General features: G+C 38.2%; 1 pseudogene; it reads right to left on the bottom strand.

Annotated features, from left to right (window-relative positions):
• Positions 1 to 901: 901 nt before the first annotated feature.
• LOC137775827 (NADH dehydrogenase [ubiquinone] 1 beta subcomplex subunit 3 pseudogene) lies at positions 902 to 18,132 on the bottom strand (annotated as a pseudogene).
• Positions 18,133 to 19,236: the final 1,104 nt, after the last annotated feature.

The following is a 19,236-nucleotide window of genomic DNA, read 5'->3' as shown; positions in this document are numbered from 1 at the left end:
AAAATAATTTCAGCATGTGATGCTTTTATCCTGCTACCTTTAACTTATTTTATCATTTTAGTTAATGCCTTTTCTTGACTTGAACCAGAAATAATTTTTTATCATGTTAAGTCTGAGATTCGGTTCATTTATTTATTTGTTAACCAGTTCTAATACAAGACAGACATAATTTTATTCCCATATTAAAATAAAGAAACTGAGACCAGAGATAAAGACAGATTTGCCCACGGTCACAGAGAGAGCAATGGGCAAAACTGGCCTTTTAATCAAGATTCTGTGCTTTTAACCACCGCATAATATTCTCTCCTCAAGGGTGGACTCCCTGAGGGTCTCCATGTAGTTTCACTCAACTCTGTGGACACAGAAGACTACACAAGATTTTGTAACTATATAAAATTCATAAAAGCTCAGCCCTGGTCTACCTTCCAGTATGTTCCCAGCATGCAACCAGTGTGATCTTTCAAAAATGAAAATAGTTTATGCCATTTCCCTTCCTTAAATCTTTCATTGGGTTGATGTTGGTCTCAGAATAGAGGCAGAGCTCTTTCACATGACCTTTGCTTTACTCGCCACACTCAGCTTCACCCCATGCTTTCCACACTGGCACTGTAGCCACAGTGAAGTACCTGCAGTACTTCATCCTCCTGCATCTCATTCAGACAGCATCTTCTCTCTGATGCCCTTCTTGATCCCCTTCCTTATATACCCCTTCCATGCCTTCTGTAGTGCCTTGTATTAACCTTTGCCACATTTTATTTTATTTTATTTTGCATGTTTTCTTATTTTATTAAATCTTGCTAGTATTCTTTAGGGAACAAACGCACAGGTGAGTAGCTACAGTGAAGAAATCTTTTTATTAGAAAGTTAAGAAGACGTTAAAAGATACTTGCAGGTATTATCTTCAGTGATGCCTCTTTTTGCGGGACTCCAGGTAATATTCAGCCCCTACAGCTACCACAAGTGCAGCAAATCCCCATTTGAATCCTTTTAATAATACACCAACAAAGGAAACATTATTTGCAAAGCCAGCTGTGTATCTCCAAGCTTCACTGCGGCCCCATGGATCCCTTAGCCCTTGTGCAGCCAGCTTCTCCTGGACAGTTTCTAATGGTGTCCCTTCTATCTTCTGTTGTTTATAATCTGGAAGTTCCATTTTACTATGACCATGTTCATGCCCATGTCCATGGGCCAAGTTGTTGTTACTTGCTTTCTTCAGTTGATTCTTTTAAAATGCAGTATTACTGTGGTTAATACATATGGATCACATGAACTTTTTCTGACAGCAGTCTGACCTCTCAGGACACTCAAGTTTGCTGCCACATTGCATTTTAATCACTTATTTACTGACTGTCTTAAAAACTCTTGAGGGCACAGGCTATGTCATTTAATAGATTCCAGATTGTACCATCCCTCAGATGGTGAGCACTTAATATATGTTTGTTGAGTGAGTGAAAGAATGAATAAATATTGTTTTCTTACTTAAAAAAAATATATTGCATATACTTTAGAATATTTATGTATACTTTAGAATATTTTCTTCTTTCCTGAATGGGCAATGATTTGCGTATATCCTCAGGATTGTCAGCCTCGTGAGCTGTAGGCTGTCGTGAACTTTTCAAGCTTTAAAGAGAAACCTCAAATCAGTTATCTAAGGGTTTTTTTAAAAAGAAAATAATAACTGACATTTTTTTCTTACCACTTTCTTCTCTGTATGGGAATGATTTGCAGTTGTCATTAGGATGAACAATTCCCAGCCTTTTACAAAATGGAAACCTGAAAATGTTCTTTGAAAATCTGACTGCCATTTCTAAAAGGCATCATTTTCTGTCAAAAGCCTCGTCCCACTCTAGCAGTCGATATTTTACAAGTATCAGATGTATTCTCTGTTAGACACTCTCCTAAGCATATTACATACAGATTGTTTATGAAGCAGATTTAATTTCACCATTTTACGAATGAAGAAACTGAGGCATACAGAAGTTGTGTAACTTGCCCAAGGTACCTTAGACACAGCTAGTAATAAAAGGAACTTAGACTGACTTTCAGGGGAGCAGAATACAGAGTCCTTATTCTAAAATTGCCATAGATCATTTCCTTTATATTTCATCCTACTGCACCTCCTGGAATATGTAGCGTTGTTTGTGTGCTGTATGTATGTCTGTTTTATCTCCCAAATAAGATCCTAAGATCTTTCTTCTGAGGGAGTGTCTTATCTCTTTAGCCTCCACAGTACCTAGCATAGTGCTATACACATTGTGTGATCACTTCATAAATATGTGCTCAAGTGCTTTGAAAATTTATTTAAATTCTCCCCCTGGTCTTAGGAAATGGTATATAGGGGTTTTAGCAAGTTAGGATAGAGCATATATATATTTTTAAAACTCAAAATTTGTTGATCTAAGAAATGAATTTATGATTGAAGAGATCCCAATGATATCACCCATCTACTGTCCTTTTTTCCCCCTACCAGGCTTCCAGGTGAATATAATGATGCTTTGATGGATACTGATGAACTGGGTGCCTTGCAGCCTGTTTGCTCGGTACCAATACGGGTTAATACAGCATTCATTTAACTCATTCCCTTTCACAGCTTCCTCTCCTGAGGGCTGTGACACTTCTCTGAGGGTAGGGTAGGAAGCTTGTTGTCACTGTATGAAGGTGTAACTGAGCTCTTCTTTAGCCTCAAGGACACTCTCAACTCAGCTGTGGACTCCAGCTCTCCTGTAATGATGACTACCTTCCCCAGCTGAAATGTCTCCCAGTGCTTGGGAGGTTAAAATATTCCCCCATGCCACAATAGGTTTTGGGAGGACACGGTGGTACCAAGCATCAGCCCCAAGAAAATAATAACTTCATTACCAAGACCCTCTGTCCTTCATGCAAATAGACCCCAGCAGGCTACCAAACTTGCCTATACATGTCTGAATTTGCTGAATGTATGTTTACAAAATATATCTGGAAAGTTACAATTCCACTGTTATTCTCTCAAACCAATGTTCAACTCAAGAAAGCAAAAAGGAAAATAATTGTGTTTATTAAATTTCTTCATCAAAGCTTTTATTATAAGATCAAGTCTTCCTAGGGGAATTCCCTGGTGGTCCAGGGGTTAGGACTTCATGCTTTCACTGCTGAGGCACAGGTTCAATCCCTGGTTGGGAAACTAAGATCCCTCAAGATGTGCTGCAAGGCCCCCCCCCAACTCCACCAAAAAAAAAAATCAAGTCTTCATAGAATTTTGTCATATTATCTTTTTTACTAATAAATGCTTTTTGTTCTAATCATTTTGGATTACAGAAATAATACATGTTCATGTTCATGATAGAACTATTGAAAAGAACTATATTTTAAGTGTTTAATAATTCACAATATCTTCACTCAGAATACTTAATATTTTGGTATATTTTCTTTGTCTAGGTAATTACTTGGATAAAGAGATTTCAAAATGGAGACATAACTGCTATTGATATGCATATTATAGATCTATAGTTTATTTCCACTGACTGAACCTTATCTCATGAACATTTTTCAGATCACTTAAGATTCTTCAGTGACCTTTTAAAAAGGCTCTATAATGTCGTATAGCTACATAATGTTCCATTTAATGGTCTAACAAGGATATTTTGATGCTTTCACTGAGATGAACACCAGATTGCTCTTCCAAATCCTATCTGAATAAGAGAGGAAAGTACATTACGAACTGCGTAAAGACAGGGAGATTTTCTAAAGAAATAAAGCAACCTTCATCTGCCCAATAAAATCCTGGAATTAAAAAATAAAGAAAAATAAATTCTTTTTGTAAAAGACCCCAGAACCTAGTTGCTTATTTGAGCTTTATCAAAGTGATTCAAGTCCAATGGAGTCCTATTTGTGTCTGAAACCCCTCACCACTGTACAAGGGAAGGAAAGTGACAAGAAGATATCTTTGTCAGATTTTCAGCTACTTCATTTTCTTAAGCCAAGCTATAGATAACACAAATACAAACTTACATGCAGTATTTTAGCTGTATGTGGTGGTTATCAATTGGTGGGAGGACTAAAGGGAAAGAAAATTAGAAAATGAGATGTTTTCTGAACCTTAAAATTGGCACAGCGAGATTACCTCTACTTACGCAAATAATTTACCTTTTCTCTGTTACTGTGAGAAGCAAACACCTGCTTTGAGATATATTTACTCAGAGAAAAATGGTGACTAATTTGTCAACCAAAATATCATGAACTAAAAAGGAATTAGATTAGTCCTAAAAGAAATGAGATGGGGGGGGATATAGCAAGAGAAATAAAAGAAAAACTTCCCTTTCGTATTCTGCAAAATGGAGCATACAACGCTTTTACAGCATGGAAATGCAAATAAAAATATTATATACTATTGTATACCTATCAAATCGAAAAGACTTAAAATACTGAGTATAGCCAAGGATGTGGATAAATGGAAACTCTCTCAAACTGCTAAGTAAACACAGACCAGTTATGTAAGTTATTTTTTGTTTGTTTTATTTTTTAACTTAATGAGATACACATGATGATGAAGCTTCAAGGTCAAAAGTCTTGCATCCTTTCTAAGACTCGGGAGAGAGATTCTGGAGCACTGGTGTACAAAGGCAGGGCAATGGGAGCATTTATCTTCTGCACAGGTAGTAAGCGGGTGCATTGTCATTAGAGAATGTAAAAACAGAACTATAACCAACTAAAAGTCAGTCTGCTTTCTTATTATCACCATATGCCAACATTTCTAAACAATAGTCCGCCTTGAAAAAAAGTCTTTTGTTTGTCTAAGTTCTTTACAATTGCTGTGATTATTGCACATTTTTAAACTACTTTACTTATCCTTTGATTATCATGTTTTCTACATGGAAGTTAATTCTGGGAATTTTCAGTTGTGGAGTCAATCCCTGGCAATCATGGACTCAGCTGTATTATATATCAGGGGATAATGGGATTGAAGGAGGTTTTCTAGAACAGGGTAGATTTCACCAAATTGGTAGATGAAGCGAAGGTGCCAGTGGAAAGGGAGGGATGAAGGAGAAGGTGCGTTATATAGTTAATGCATCAAAGTCTGTAGACTTCTGTAGTTGTGGCTCCCTTTTGTTCATGCCCTTGGGTGACTCTGGACCTTTTCATGACTTTTCTTGGCTAATGGGACAATAACCCTTGTGATGCAAACAGAGACTTGTAAAGTGCTTGCACACAGGGGCTTGCTCTCTTTTGTGGCCCTTAGGGGGATCCTGCAATTGCTAGCACATGAATAGGCCCAAACTAGACTTCTGGATGATGAGTGACACATGGCCTAGTCACTTTTATCACCTCACCTGACATCAGTCCAATTTACAGACATGTGAGTAAGGCCATTCTAGACCATTCAGTCCCAGACAAGCCTCCAGCTGGTCACTGAGGTGTAAGTGAGTACACCTGAAATTAGCCCAACCTGGCTCATATGAGCAGAAACATCCAGCTTACCTTTAGACTTGTGAGCAATGATGTGTGATTATTGTTTTAAGACACTAAGTTTTGAGGTAGTTTGTTACACAGCAAAAACCAACTGATACAGGGTCCTTAAGTGGGTGAGTGAGGATGGGATAGAAGTCAGAGGTAGAAGGGATACATTAGTCCTGGATATAAGATAATATATACATAACTTGTTCAAATCCCCCGGCTTCCACACATGCATGCACACACACACACACACACACACACACACACACACACACACTCTCTCTCTCTCTCTCTCTCTCTCTCTCTCTCTCTCTCTCTCCCCTTCCCCACTTCCCTTCAGGCTCAGGGAAAAAATGCAGGCTCTGAACTGGGACTACCTAAATTTAAATCCTTGCTTTGTTCTTTACTGGCTGAATGATCCTGGGCACAGGTCTTATTCATGTGTAAAATAGAGGTGATAGTATTTATCTCATAAAGTTGTTGAAAAGATTAAGTGATCTCATATATGTAAGGACCTAGCTCATAATAAACACCTCTTAAATGCTAGCTACATAGGTACCTTGGTGAAGATACAGCATAATTTGAGATGAAATGATCGGGAAAGTTAAGGGAGTATTTATCAGCTAACATCAAAATCCTCAAGAAATGCAGGATGCAAGATGTCATCAGAGAGTAAAAGGAAGAGTAACAAGAATTTGAGGATAAGGAGAATTAATGGTGGTGAGATTTTAAGAAGATGATTATAGAGGAATTTTAAACAATGAGTAGCAATGATAGTCCAATTAAGGTTAAAAAGAACAAATTTATGGGGGACACACTCAGTACAGTTTTAATTTTCTACCACAATGCTCAGTAGTTCAGGAGTAGAATTGGGGAGAACAAGTAAAGGGTTTGTTGGATGGCAGATAAATAAATGATGGCACTAAGGAAGTTAATACTAGAAATAGTTGGCCATGGGGCCTGAGTTGGCCTGAAGGCAAGAGAGAACATAAAGGAACTGATCGGCTGAGAGGACAGAATGGGGTCAAAGCGTAAGGAGCCCGAGTCATGCAGACCTACTTGAAAGTAGGAAACTACAACTTTCTTAGTTGATGGTTAGTATCATTTTATCCTTAGTGACTTGCTTTGTTGCCTAGAGCCAACCATCTTATTATCATATGATTTTTGTGTAGTTTTCTTTCAGGAAGGCTTATTTTCTGAACTTCTGTAGGAGACACCAAACTTTAAAAGAGAGAGCTTGTGGTTCAAAATCCAGCCCATTGTGGTGGCTCTCCTCTGAGGATGCTGTGCCTATTGGATCATCTGTCTCAGCTACTAAAACTTTTCTACAAGTAACCATTATTTTTTTTCTAACATCTTTATTGGAGTATAATTGCTTTACAATGTTGAGTTAGTTTCTGCTTTATAACAAAGTGAATCAGCTATACATATACATGTATCCCCATATGTCCTCCCTCTTGCGTCTCTCTCCCACCTTCCCTATCCCACCCCTCTAGGTGGTCATAATGCACCGAGCTGATCTCCCTGTGCTATGCAGCTGCTTCCCACTATCTATCTATTTTACATTTGGTAGTGTATATATGTCCATGCCACTCTCTCACTTCGTCCCAGCTTACCCTTCCCCCTCCCTGTGTCCTCAAGTCCATTCTCTACGTCTGCATCTTTATTCCTGTCCTGCACCTAGGTTCTTCATAACCATTTTTTTTTTTTTTAGATTCGATATATATGTGTTAGCATACGGTATTTGTTTTTCTCTTGCTGACTTACTTCACTCTGTATGACAGACTCTGGGTCCATCCACCTCACTACAAATAACTCAATTTTGTTTATTTTTATGGCTGAGTAATATTCCATTGTATATATATGCCACATCTTCTTTATCCATTCATCTGTCCATGGACACTTAGGTTGCTTCCATGTCCTGGCTATTGTAAATAGAGCTGCAATGAACATTGTGGTACACGACTCTTTTTGAATTACGGTTTCTCAGGGTATATGCCCAGTAGTGGGATTGCTGGGTCATATGGTAGTTCTATTTTTAGTTTTTTAAGGAACCTCCATACTGTTCTCCATAGTGGCTGTATCAATTGACATTCCCACCAACAGTGCAAGAGGGTTCCCTTTTCTCCACACCCTCTCCAGCATTTATCGCTTGTAGATTTTTTGGTGATGGCCATTCTGACCAGTGTGAGGTGATACCTCATTGTAGTTTTGATTTGCATTTCTCTAATGATTAGTGATGTTGAGCATTCTTTCATGTGTTTGTTGGCAATCTGTATATCTTCTTTGGAGAAATGTCTATTTAGGTCTTCTGCCCATTTTTGGATTGGGTTGTTTGTTTTTTTGATATTGAGCTGCATGAGCTGCTTGTAAATTTTGGAGATTAATCCTTTGTCAGTTGCTTCATTTGGAAATATTTTCTCCCATTCTGAGGGTTGTCTTTTCATCTTGTTTATGGTTTCCTTTGCTGTGCGAAAGCTTTTAAGTTTCATTAGGTCCCATTTGTTTATTTTTGGTTTTATTTCCGTTTCTCTAGGAGTTGGGTCAAAAAGGATCTTGCTGTGATTGATGTCATAGAGTGTTCTGCCTATGTTTTCCTCTAAGAGTTTGATAGTGTCTGGCCTTATATTTAGGTCTTTAATCCATTTTGAGTTTATTTTTGTGTATGGTGTTAGGGAGTGTTCTAATTTCATTCTTTTATTGTAGCTATCCAGTTTTCCCAGCACCACTTATTGAAGAGGCTGTCTTTTCTCCATTGTATGTTCTTGCCTCCTTTATCAAAGATAAGGTGACCATATGTGTGTGGGTTTATCTCTGGGCTTTCTATCCTGTTCCATTGATCTATATTTCTGTTTTTGTGCCAGTACCATAGTGTCTTGATTACTGTAGCTTTGTAGTATAGTCTGAAGTCTGGGAGCCTGATTCCTCCAGCTTCATTTTTCTTTCTCAAGATTGCTTTGGCTATTTGGGGTCTTTTGTGTTTCCATACAAATTGTGAAATTTTTTGTTCTAGTTCTGTGAAAAATGCCATTGGTAGTTTGATAGGGATTGCATTGAATCTGTAGATTGCTTTTGGTAGTATAGTCATTTTCACAATGTTGATTCTTCCGATCCAAGAACATGGTATATCTCTCCATCGTTTGTGTCATCTTTAATTTCTTTCATCAGTGTCTTAATAGTTTTCTGCATACAGGTCTTTTGTCTCCTTAGGTAGGTTTATTCCTAGGTATTGTATTCTTTTTGTTGCAGTGGTAAATGGGTGTGTTTCCTTAATTTCTCTTTCAGCTTTTTCATCATTAGTGTATAGGGATGCAAGAGATTTCTGTGCATTAATTTTGTATCCTGCTACTTTACCAAATTCATTGATTGGCTCTAGTAGTTTTCTGGTAGCATCTTTAGGATTCTCTATGTATAGTATCATGTCATCTGCAAACAGTGACAGCTTTACTTCTTCTTATCCGATTTGGATTCCTTTTTTTTCTTTTTCTTCTCTGATTGCTGTGGCTAAAACTTCCAAAACTATGTTGAATAATAGTGGTGAGAGTGGACAACCTTGTCTTGTTCCTGATCTTAGAGGAAATGGTTTCAGTTTTTCACCACTGAGAATGATGTTGGCTGTGTGTTTGTCATATATGGCCTTTATTATGTCAAGTGACCATTATTATCCTTTCATGTCAGGGCAGCAAGAAAGGATTTTCTCTAGCACTCAGAGGTGCATCTGTGGGTCTGCGTGAATCTAGCCACATTTGAGCATCCCCTGCTCTCCTGAGTGAGCCTGTGAACTCCTGCTCCTCCTCTCTGCCTTAGGTACTGTCCATTTTCCAGACCCAGCCCACGCTCTCAGCCCCACAAAGTTCTTCCCAGTTATTCCAGCCCAACACAGTGTCTTCCTCCTCAGAACCATTATAGCAGGTCATCTGACACTTAGCACGTGCCGTCTTTTATTCCAGTTTTTTTTAAACCTAAGAAGCAATACATTTTAAAGCTAGAAGAGGTTTCAGAGAATACCTAATTCAGCCCCTTCATTTTGCTAATTAGAAAATTGAAACTCAGAGACATTTCATAAGTGACAGAACCAAGACTAGAATGCAGCCCACCTTTGTCATTATTTGGTGCTTTTTCTACTGTTACATCTATGTCCTGAGAGAACATTGGGTTCCTCAGGACAAGAACTTTCTTGAATCTATAGGGTTTACATGGTGGGATCCTCAGTAGATGTTCACCCACAGTGACATGGTGCTGTACCAAACTACATGAGACAGCTGAAAGAGAAAGAAATTCTTGTGTAGAACAGATTTTACAGTTAAAAATCACTGATGTTTTTCAAACCCTTAGATGTATAAAGTTTTCCAAATAAAATGTATTAGAAAGTTTTTGTTGTATATAGTTTTGTTCCCTTAACTCACTGCTAAGGGTAGTCTTCTTTAAGATGTACATGGACCAGTTTTGGCCACTATAGGTTACATATAGTGGTTTGAATCCCAGCAGAAGAAAATTCTCCCATCTAACCCTTTAGCCAGTTAACTGGAAGAAGTTTATCTTTGTGGTTATTGATTTTAATTTCATTTCAGAAAAAAAATCAGAGTCAATTTAATAAACAAAAGCATTTATACAGTTTAACTTAATTTGGCAGTATGGATTGAAAAAAAAATGAAACCAAACAAAAGCAACTATAAGAACACATTTTGGGAGCTGAATGAGTACTGCTACAAGAAATTACCAATTTCCTCCGTTTTGAATTTTAATTATATTAAAAAAATCAGTCTATTACCCAAGATTAGCCAGCACCTGTATGTGGCCTGGCACTCATCACCTTGAACTTCTTCACTGAAACCATTTGAAAACTGAGTACAGAGCCTGTGTTCTCATTCCAGCTTGTTCACCTGTGACCATGTTAAGAAGACATTCCTCAGAATGGCTCAGTCAAAACTTACTGTGAACACTGTCACAATCTAATCAACTCTACATGCACATTTCAAGGTAGTGGTTCTGAAATCCCAGGAAAGGTTTGTGAGCTTCCTGAAACAGAAAAATTCTTCTAGCAATTCTTCCCCTGAGCTCAGTTGGGGCTTTCTGGCCATGTGGGCTTCCTTTCTTCTCTCCACCTCAGCTTTTCTCCTTCCTCTCCCTCCCTCCCATCGGAGTTCCCACTTGCAATTAGTTCTCCTAATTCCACCCACAGGAGCCAAAAACCTAAAGAAAACACATTTATTTGTTTAAAATGTAACTTGCAGAGAGCATTTGGACAGAAAAATGTTCTCAGCTTCTTGGCGCTAATCCACTGTGTTATTTTTCTTCCAGACTTGTTCTTCCCCAAATGACTACAGCTGTTGCTGCCCTTTCTCTGAAAGTATCTTCAAGACCTCTTTTAGATTCTGAAAAGCTACCTGAATTTGCAGGCAGCTTCCTGTTAGGCTCACATTTTGCAGAATGCATGCTCGGTGTGCAGAAGGTGGGGAAGGTGTTTGAAAAAAACAGGAAGCACCTGTGAACGTGTGACTTTATTCCTGGAAGCCGCCGAAGGCTCCCTCTGAGATGGCTGTAGATGCTTCCTTCTGTTTCACCTATGTGCACTTTTACAAAGCTTTTAGCTACTCTAAAGACTATGAATGGGCTTCCGAATGGCATGATTATTTGCAGAGTCTGGTGTATCCATAAGCATGGATAGTTCTTCTGTTTTTCCCTGTACAGATTTCTCTTTCTGCTAGGGATATTGATATACATGGAATGCCTACAAGGTAGGCTTTCAAAAATTACTATTATTGTGGTAAAAAAGAAAACACACAACACGAGCTCTACGATGTTAACAAATTTTTAAGTGTTCTGTGTGGTATTGTTAACTATAGACATGATGGTGTGCAGCAGATCTCTAGAACTTTTTCATCTTGCATGACTGAAACTTTATACCCATTTAACAGCAACTCCCCATTTCCTCCTCCCCCAGCCCCTGGCAACCACCATTCTACTTTCTGCTTCAATAAGTTTGATTACTTTAGGTATCTCATACAAGTGGAATCATGCAGTGTTTGTCCTTCTGTGACTGACTTCTTTCACTTAGTATAATGTCTTCAAGGTTTATCCATGTTGTAACATATGACAGGATTTTCTCCTTTTTTATGGCTAACAGTCCATTGTATGTATATATCTACATTTTATTTATCCATTTATCTGTCAGTGAACATTTGGGTTGTTTCCACCTCTTGGCTATTGTGAATAATGCTGCAATGAACATGGGAGTGCAAATATCTCTTCAAGATACTGAGTTCAGTTTTTTTGGATATGTACTCAGAATTAGGATGGCTGGATCATATAGTAGTTTTATTTGTTTATTTATTTTGTGGCCATGCCATGTGGCATTCAGGATCTTAGTTCCCCGACCAGGGATTGAACCCCTGCCACCTGCAGTGGAAGCTTGGAATCCTAACCACTGGGCCGCCAGTGAATTCCCAGTTCTATTTTTAATTTTATAAAAATTTCCATATTGTTTTCCATAGTAGCTACACCATTTTACATTGCCACCAACAATAAATAAGGGTTCTGATTTCTCCATATCCTGTCAGCACTTGTTGTTTTTTGTTTTTTGTATACTGGCTGCCTTCATCAGTTAAAGCTGCGATAACAAAAATACCATAGACTGGGTGGCTTAAGTAACAAACATTTATTTCTCACAATTCTGGAGGTTTAGCCAAGATCAGGGTGCTGCAGATTTGGTGTCTGGTGAGGGCCCATTTCCTGTTCATAGAAGGCTGCCTGGTCCCTGTGTCGTCACATGGCAGAGAGAGAGCTCTGTACTCTTCATTCCCTTACAGTGGCACCGATCCCATAATGGGGGCTCTACTCCCATGACCTCATCCAAACCTAATTACTTCTCAAGTGTCCTGCCTTCAAAAATACTATCACAACAAGCATTAGGCTTCACCATATGAATTTGGGGGTACACAAACATTTAGTCCATAGCAGTGGTCATTCTAACACGATGATACAGTACTTCGTCGTGGTTTTGATTTGCATTTCCCTGATGACTGGTGATGTTGAGCATCTTTTCATATAACTCTTGGCCATTTATATGTCTTTTTTTTTTTTTTTTTGAGAAATGTCCAAGTCTTTTGCCCATTTTTAATCAGGTTATTATTAGGTTTTGTTTGTTTGCTTTTTGCTATTGAATTGTAGGAGTTCCTTATATATATTAGAGATTAAGCCCTTGTCAGATATATAGTTGGCAAATATTTTCTCCCATTCGGTAGGTTGCCTCTTTACTCTATTGATTGTTTCCTTTGCTGTGAAGAAACTTTTTAGTTTGATGTATTTGTTTTTGCTTTTGTGGCCTGTGCTTTCATTTGTCATGTGGAAGAAGTCATTGCCAAGGCCAGTATCATAAAGCTTTTCCCCTATGTTTTTTTCCTAAGAGCTCTACATTTCAGGTCTTATGTTTAAGTCTTTAACCCATTTTGAGTTGATATTTTTGTATGGTGTCAGATAGTGGTCTAGTTTCATTCTTTTGCATGTGGCTGTCCAATTTTCTCAACACCATTTGTTAAAAAGACTATTCTTTCTCCATTGTGAATTCTTGGCGCCTTTGTTGAAGAGCAGTTGACCATATATGCCTGGGTTTATTTCTGCTCCATTGGTCTGTTTGTCTGTCTTTATGCCAGTATCATACTGTTTTGACTGCCATAACTTTGTAATATATTTTGAAATTAGGAACTGTGGTGCCATCTTTGTTCCTTTTCAGGATTGTTTTGGCTATTTGAGGTCCTTTGTGCTTCTATATGAATTTCAGGATTGTTTTTTCTATATCTATAACAAAATGCCATTGGGATTTTATTAGGGATTGATTGCACTGAATCTGTAGATTGCTTTGGGTAGGGTGGCCATTTTAACAATGTCTTCTAATCCATGACTGTAGGATGTTTTACCATTTATTTGCGTCTTCTTTAATTTTTTTCAGCAATGTATTATAGTTTTCAGTGTATAAGTTTTTCATCTCCTTTGTTAAGTTTATTCTTATTTTATTTTCGATGCTATTATAAATGGAATTGCTTTCTTAATTTCTGTTTTGGATTGTTCATTGTTAGTGTATAAAAATACAGCTGATTTTTTATGTTGATTTTTTTTATCCTACAACTTTGCTCAATTCATTATTAGTTCTAACAGGTTTTTTGTGCAATCTTTAGAGTTTTCTATATGTAAAATCATGTCATCTGTGAACAGAGATAATTTTACTTCTTTCTTTTTATTTGGAGGACTTTCGTTTCTTTTTCTTGCCTAACTATCTTGGCCAGGCCTTTCAGTACTGTGTTGAATAGAAGTGGCAGGAGTGGGCATCCTTGTCTTGTTACTGATCTTAAGAAAAAAACTTTCAGTTTTTCACCTGTGAGTATGATGGCTATGGGCTATTTATATATGGCACTTTTTATGTTGAGGTAATTTCCTGCTATCCACAGTTTTTTTAGTGTTTTTATCATGAAGTGGTGTTGAATTAATCAAATGCTTTTTTTTTTTAACATCTATTGAGGTATCTTGTGATTTTTAAGCTTTGTTTTGTTAATGTGGTGCATCACATTGATTGGTTTTTGTATGTTGAACCATCTTTTGTATGTTGAACCATCCCAGGGATAAATCTCACTTGTTCATGGTATATGATCCCCACTGATAGTGCTGTTGAATTCAATTTGCTAGTATTTTGTTGAGGATTTTCACATCTGTATTCATCAGGGATATTGTTTTGTAGTTTTCTTCTCTTGTGGTATCTTCTGGCTTTAGTATCAGAGTAATGCTGGCCTCATAAAATGAGATTGAATGTATTTCCTCCTCTTCAGTTTTTTGGAAGAGTTTAAGAAGGATTGGTGTTCATTATTGGTTAGCAGACATTTGGTCCTGTTCAAAACATGCATAAGACATTTGGTTCCTGTCAAGAGGTCCATGAGACATTTGGTCCATAAGCCATTTGGTCCATGACAAAATGTCTCCTCTTTTCATTTCTGATTTTATTTATTTGAGTCTTCTTTCTTTTATTTATAGTTAGTTTAGCTAAAGTTTTGTCAATTTTGTTGATTTTTTAAAAAAACTCAGTTTCATCATTTTTTCTATTTCTGTTTCATTTATTTCTGCTCTAATCTATATTATTTCTTTCTTCTGCTCACTTTACGTTTATTTGGTTCTTCTTTTTCTAGTTCCTTGAGGTGTAGATTTAGGTTGTTTATTTGAGATCTTTCTATTTTTGCAATGTATTGCTATAAAATTCCGTCTTAGTACTGCTTTTGCTGCATCCCATAAGTTTTGGTATGTTGTGTGTTTTTTTTTCACTTAAGATATTTTCTAATGTCCTTTTTGATCTTCTGTTTGGATTTCTAGCCATTATTGAAAGCAGGGTATTGACATTGCCTATCATTTTGTTACTGTCTCCCTCTTCAGTTTGGTCAATAGTTGCTTTATGTATTTAGGTGTCCTGATGTTGAGTGCACATATATTTATAATTATTATATCTACCTGGTAATTTGACCCTTTTATCATTATGAAATATCTTTCTGTCTTGTGATACGTTTTGACTTAAAATTTATTTTGTCTGATGTAAGTATGGCCATCTCTGCCCTTTTGGTTCGCATTTGCATGGGGTATTTTTTCCATCCTTTCACTTTCAGCCTATGTGGTTTTTAAATCTAAAGTGAGTCTCTTCATGGATGGACCTAGAGAGTGTCATACAGAGTGAAGTAAGTCATAAAGAGAAAAGCAAATATTGAATAATAACGCATATATGCGGAATCTAGAGAAATGGTATAGATGATCTTATTTGCAAAGCAGAAATAGAGACCCAGACATAGAGAACAAACGTATGGATACCACGGGGGAAAGGGGTGGGGTGGGAGGAACTGGGAGATGGGGATTGACACATATACATATTGATACTATGTATAAAATAGACAACTGATGGGAACATACTGTATAGCACAGGGAACTCTACCTAATGCACTGTGGTAACCTAAATGGGAGGGAAGTCCAAAAGGGAGGGGATATCTGTATGTGTATGGCCGATTCATTTTGTTGTGCAGTGAAGGCTAACACAACATTGTAAAGCAACCATACTCCAATAAAAATTAATAAAAAATAAAAAATAAAGTGAATCTCTTGTAGACAGTATATACATTTAAAAAAAAATCCATTCAGCCACTCTATGTCTTTTGACTGGGGAGTTTAATCCATTTACATTTTAAGTAATTATTGATAGGGAAGGACTTGCTATTAATATTTTAAAAATATTTTCTGTCTTTTTATTTATTTATTTTTATGTATTGGGGTATAGTTGTTTTACAGTGTTGTGTTAGTTTCTACTGTACAGCAAAGTGGAGTTCCCTGTGCTATACAGCAGATTCTCATTAGTTATCTATTTTATACATATTAGTTAGTCATTCCCAATCTCCCAGTTCATCCCACCCCCTTTTTTCCCCGCTTGGTGTCTATACGTTTGTTTGTTCTCTATGTCTGTGTCTCTTTTTCAAGGGATGTGATAAGTTCCCTTCTACGCTCAGTGATCAGCTTACCAGTTCAGTTCTCGGATCCACACCTTAGAAGAGGCAATTTTGTCAGAGAAGAAAAAAACAACCAGTAAGTAAGGAAGGAAAGATCTAGACATCATGATATTATAACGAAAGTTTGAAAATACTGAGGCTATTTTGCTTGGGAAAGAGAGTATTTGTGGATTATTATAGTTGTCTTCAAATAGTTGAAGTTTGGGGTAGAAAATTGATTTTTCTATATAGTTGCAAGTATGAATATTCAAGTAAATAAACTAAATAAATAGGGGGCTATATTTTGGCTGAATATATGGGAGGAATTTCATTTTCTCTCTGAAAATGGCAAGAACTACTTCTTGAGAGAAATGCTCCAAATATTATCATGAGAGACACTTATAGGAGATTTTATAAGAAGGAATCATACATTCAATAAAGGGTTGAATTAAGTGGCTTCTAAGTTTGCTTTCAGCTACAAAATTATGCTTCTAAGAACCATCATTTCAGATTTTTCAGTTTCCTAAATTATGCTATTCCACACTTCAGTTTGTTTAAATCAAGGCACACTTGTGATGTGGAGCAAGATGTATGCACTTGCTACAGTTGCAAGTTCTGCAGACGCCCAGCAGGATCAATTTGGATTCAGGCTGACACTATGCTCCTCTTCTGCAATCAAGTTCAAATGCAGACAGCAGTGAGCTGGCAACAGAACAGCACATGGAGTTTCAGTTCCTCTCAGGGAATAGAGGACATGCCACCAAACAGTTGGCTTCAATTAATAGAGCTGCTGCTGCCAGGGGAAAACAGAGGGAAATAATCAAACCACCAAGGAAACAATGACAGGTAGATGGGGGTCAGTCTCGGAGTCCTCTGGAACATCTCCAGAGAACAGTCCCACTAGGCCAGCACAGGGAAGATTAATTGAAAAGAAGAGCAATAAAGTACTGTGTATTCTGTAGGTGTATCTGTCTCTGGCAAAACTGACTTCCCTTTCAAAGCTTTAAAGCACAGTGAACAAAGGGGGAATACAGAGAAGGAGGTTTCTACTTAATGAGATGACAACAGAGATGTGCTTGAGACAATGACTTCCAAATTGTGAATGAGGCTCTAAAACTCCTGAGCAGAGCCCATTGGACTGCACTTTGACTGTCCCCGAGTGCTTTGGAGCCTTGCTGCCTCCATGCCTGCTGGATCACACACACGTCTGATTCATTGGCTGAAGTTGGCCTCCAGCACCGCCTCCCTCACTCTCTTTTTAAGAGCAGTGACAAAAAAATGTTCTCTTAGCACAAGGCCAAGAACAGACTGTTTTAAAAGCACTATGAGTTGATTTTAATAGAATGGGAAGAATGGTCGAGGAGGAAGACAGATCAGAACATCTTTGGTCAGCAGCTGCTTTATTTCATATTAATGCAGTTCTCTTCAGAGCCCCTGATTGCAGTAGCATTTCCAAAAATCATTTTCCCCCCCCCTCAGGGGTGATCCTATTCAACCAAAGCACACAAGGGCATTGTCTTAGTCCATTTGGGCTGCTACAAGAAAATAACACAGACTGGGTGACTTACAAACAACAGAAATTATTTCTCACAGTTCTGGAGGCTGGAAAGTCCAAGATCAAAGTGCCAGCAAGATTGAGTTCTGGTGAAGGCCCTATTTCCGGTTCATAGCTGGTGTCTTCTCACTGAGTGGAGAAAGGCTAGGGATCTCCGACATGGTGGAAAAGGGCGAGAATCCCTCTGGAGCTTCTTTCATAAGGCACTAATCTCATTCATGAGGGTCCCCCCTCAGGACTACAGTACCTCCCAAACCCCATCTCCTAACACCATCACACTGAGGAATAGGATCTCAGCACATGAATTTTGGGGGGACACAAACATTCAGATCATAGCAGGGCTGGTGACTTAGGAGCTATGTCAGGTGGTTCTCCTTATCTCCCTTGAAAAATAAGAATTAAATAATTACCAAGCCATAACTCCACAAACCTGATATGCTAGATAAGTACCTTCTCTATTATTTGTGATTAATATTACAAAGAGTGTGTGAACCTGTGAATAAAATGCTTAGTTATCTTCTGAGTCAGATGGCTCCTCACTTAGTCTTGGCTGTAACTAAACCTCGTGCTACCGTAGATGAAATATAGGAAGGTTCTGACTCCATTTGGCTAGCATACCGTGAAGCCATAAAGCATTCCCATGTTCGCAAGGGGTCTCAAGTACAGAACTCCATTCCTGTCACATTGCCCTTTCAGGGAACTCAGGTATTCAGGAATACCCTTTTGTAAAACTTGATTGGCAAACACAAGAATTTCTGATTACTTGTATTGGGATAATTAGAAAAAGTAGAAAATAAGGATTGAGAATAGAAAATAAAGGAAAGTAAGCAAGTTTTTGAGGAGAATCAGAAGTTTGGGGGGGAGATCCAGGAATATAAGAAAACGTAAACTAGGCTTATGTTGCCTATAATCTAATACCTTTTGTGAGGACAGAAGAGAGTATGAACTTTTTTCTTTTTTTAAAAGGAATTCCTTTATTTTTATTATTTATTTATTTATTTATTTATTTATTTTTTAATATTTTTGGCTGTGTTAGGTCTTCGTTTCTGCGCGAGGGCTTTCTCCAGTTGCGGCGAGCGGGGGCCACTCTTCATCGCGGTGCACGGGCCTCTCACCATCGCAGCCTCTCTTGTTGCGGAGCACAGGCTCCAGACGCGCAGGCTCAGTAGTTGTGGCTCACGGGCCCAGTTGCTCCGCGGCATGTGAGATCCTCCCAGACCAGGGCTCGAACCCAGGTCCCCTGCACTGGCAGGCAGATTCTCAACCACTGCCCCACCAGGGAAGCCCGAGAGTATGAACTTCGACCTACAAGATATTTTCAAAATTAGAGATGATGCTCCTCTCTAAAGTAAAACTGACTTCCTGTATTCTGATCACAATGAAAGAAAACTTTCATGACCCTCGAGACGGAGAACTGTTTGTTTTTCTGGCTTATTTCCTTGACCATTTTTTATTATGAAAGGCAAGGCTAAGCTAAAGTCAGATGTTATGCCCATTGCTTCCGTCCCTCTGCCAATGGAAGAACTCATGCCTGTCTTAGTCCAGAGTTCCTGACCTGACATGGCTTCCTCCCCAAAGAGGCAGACACCAAGGAGCTGGTCTACTACCCATAACTAAGCCCTGAAGACATGGTGGAGCTATTATTTCAAAGGGGGAGATCTTCCAGGCAGAACTTGAAGGCTCTTGGTCACATCACAACCTCCTTACCTCATTTGTCATAGGTTCAAAGGTGACATCTAGCCACCT

The sequence above is a fragment of the Eschrichtius robustus genome, chromosome 13 (genome assembly GCF_028021215.1).
Source record: "Eschrichtius robustus isolate mEscRob2 chromosome 13, mEscRob2.pri, whole genome shotgun sequence".
NCBI lineage: Eukaryota > Metazoa > Chordata > Mammalia > Artiodactyla > Eschrichtiidae > Eschrichtius > Eschrichtius robustus.
This window is presented reverse-complemented; position numbering and strand designations above follow the sequence as displayed.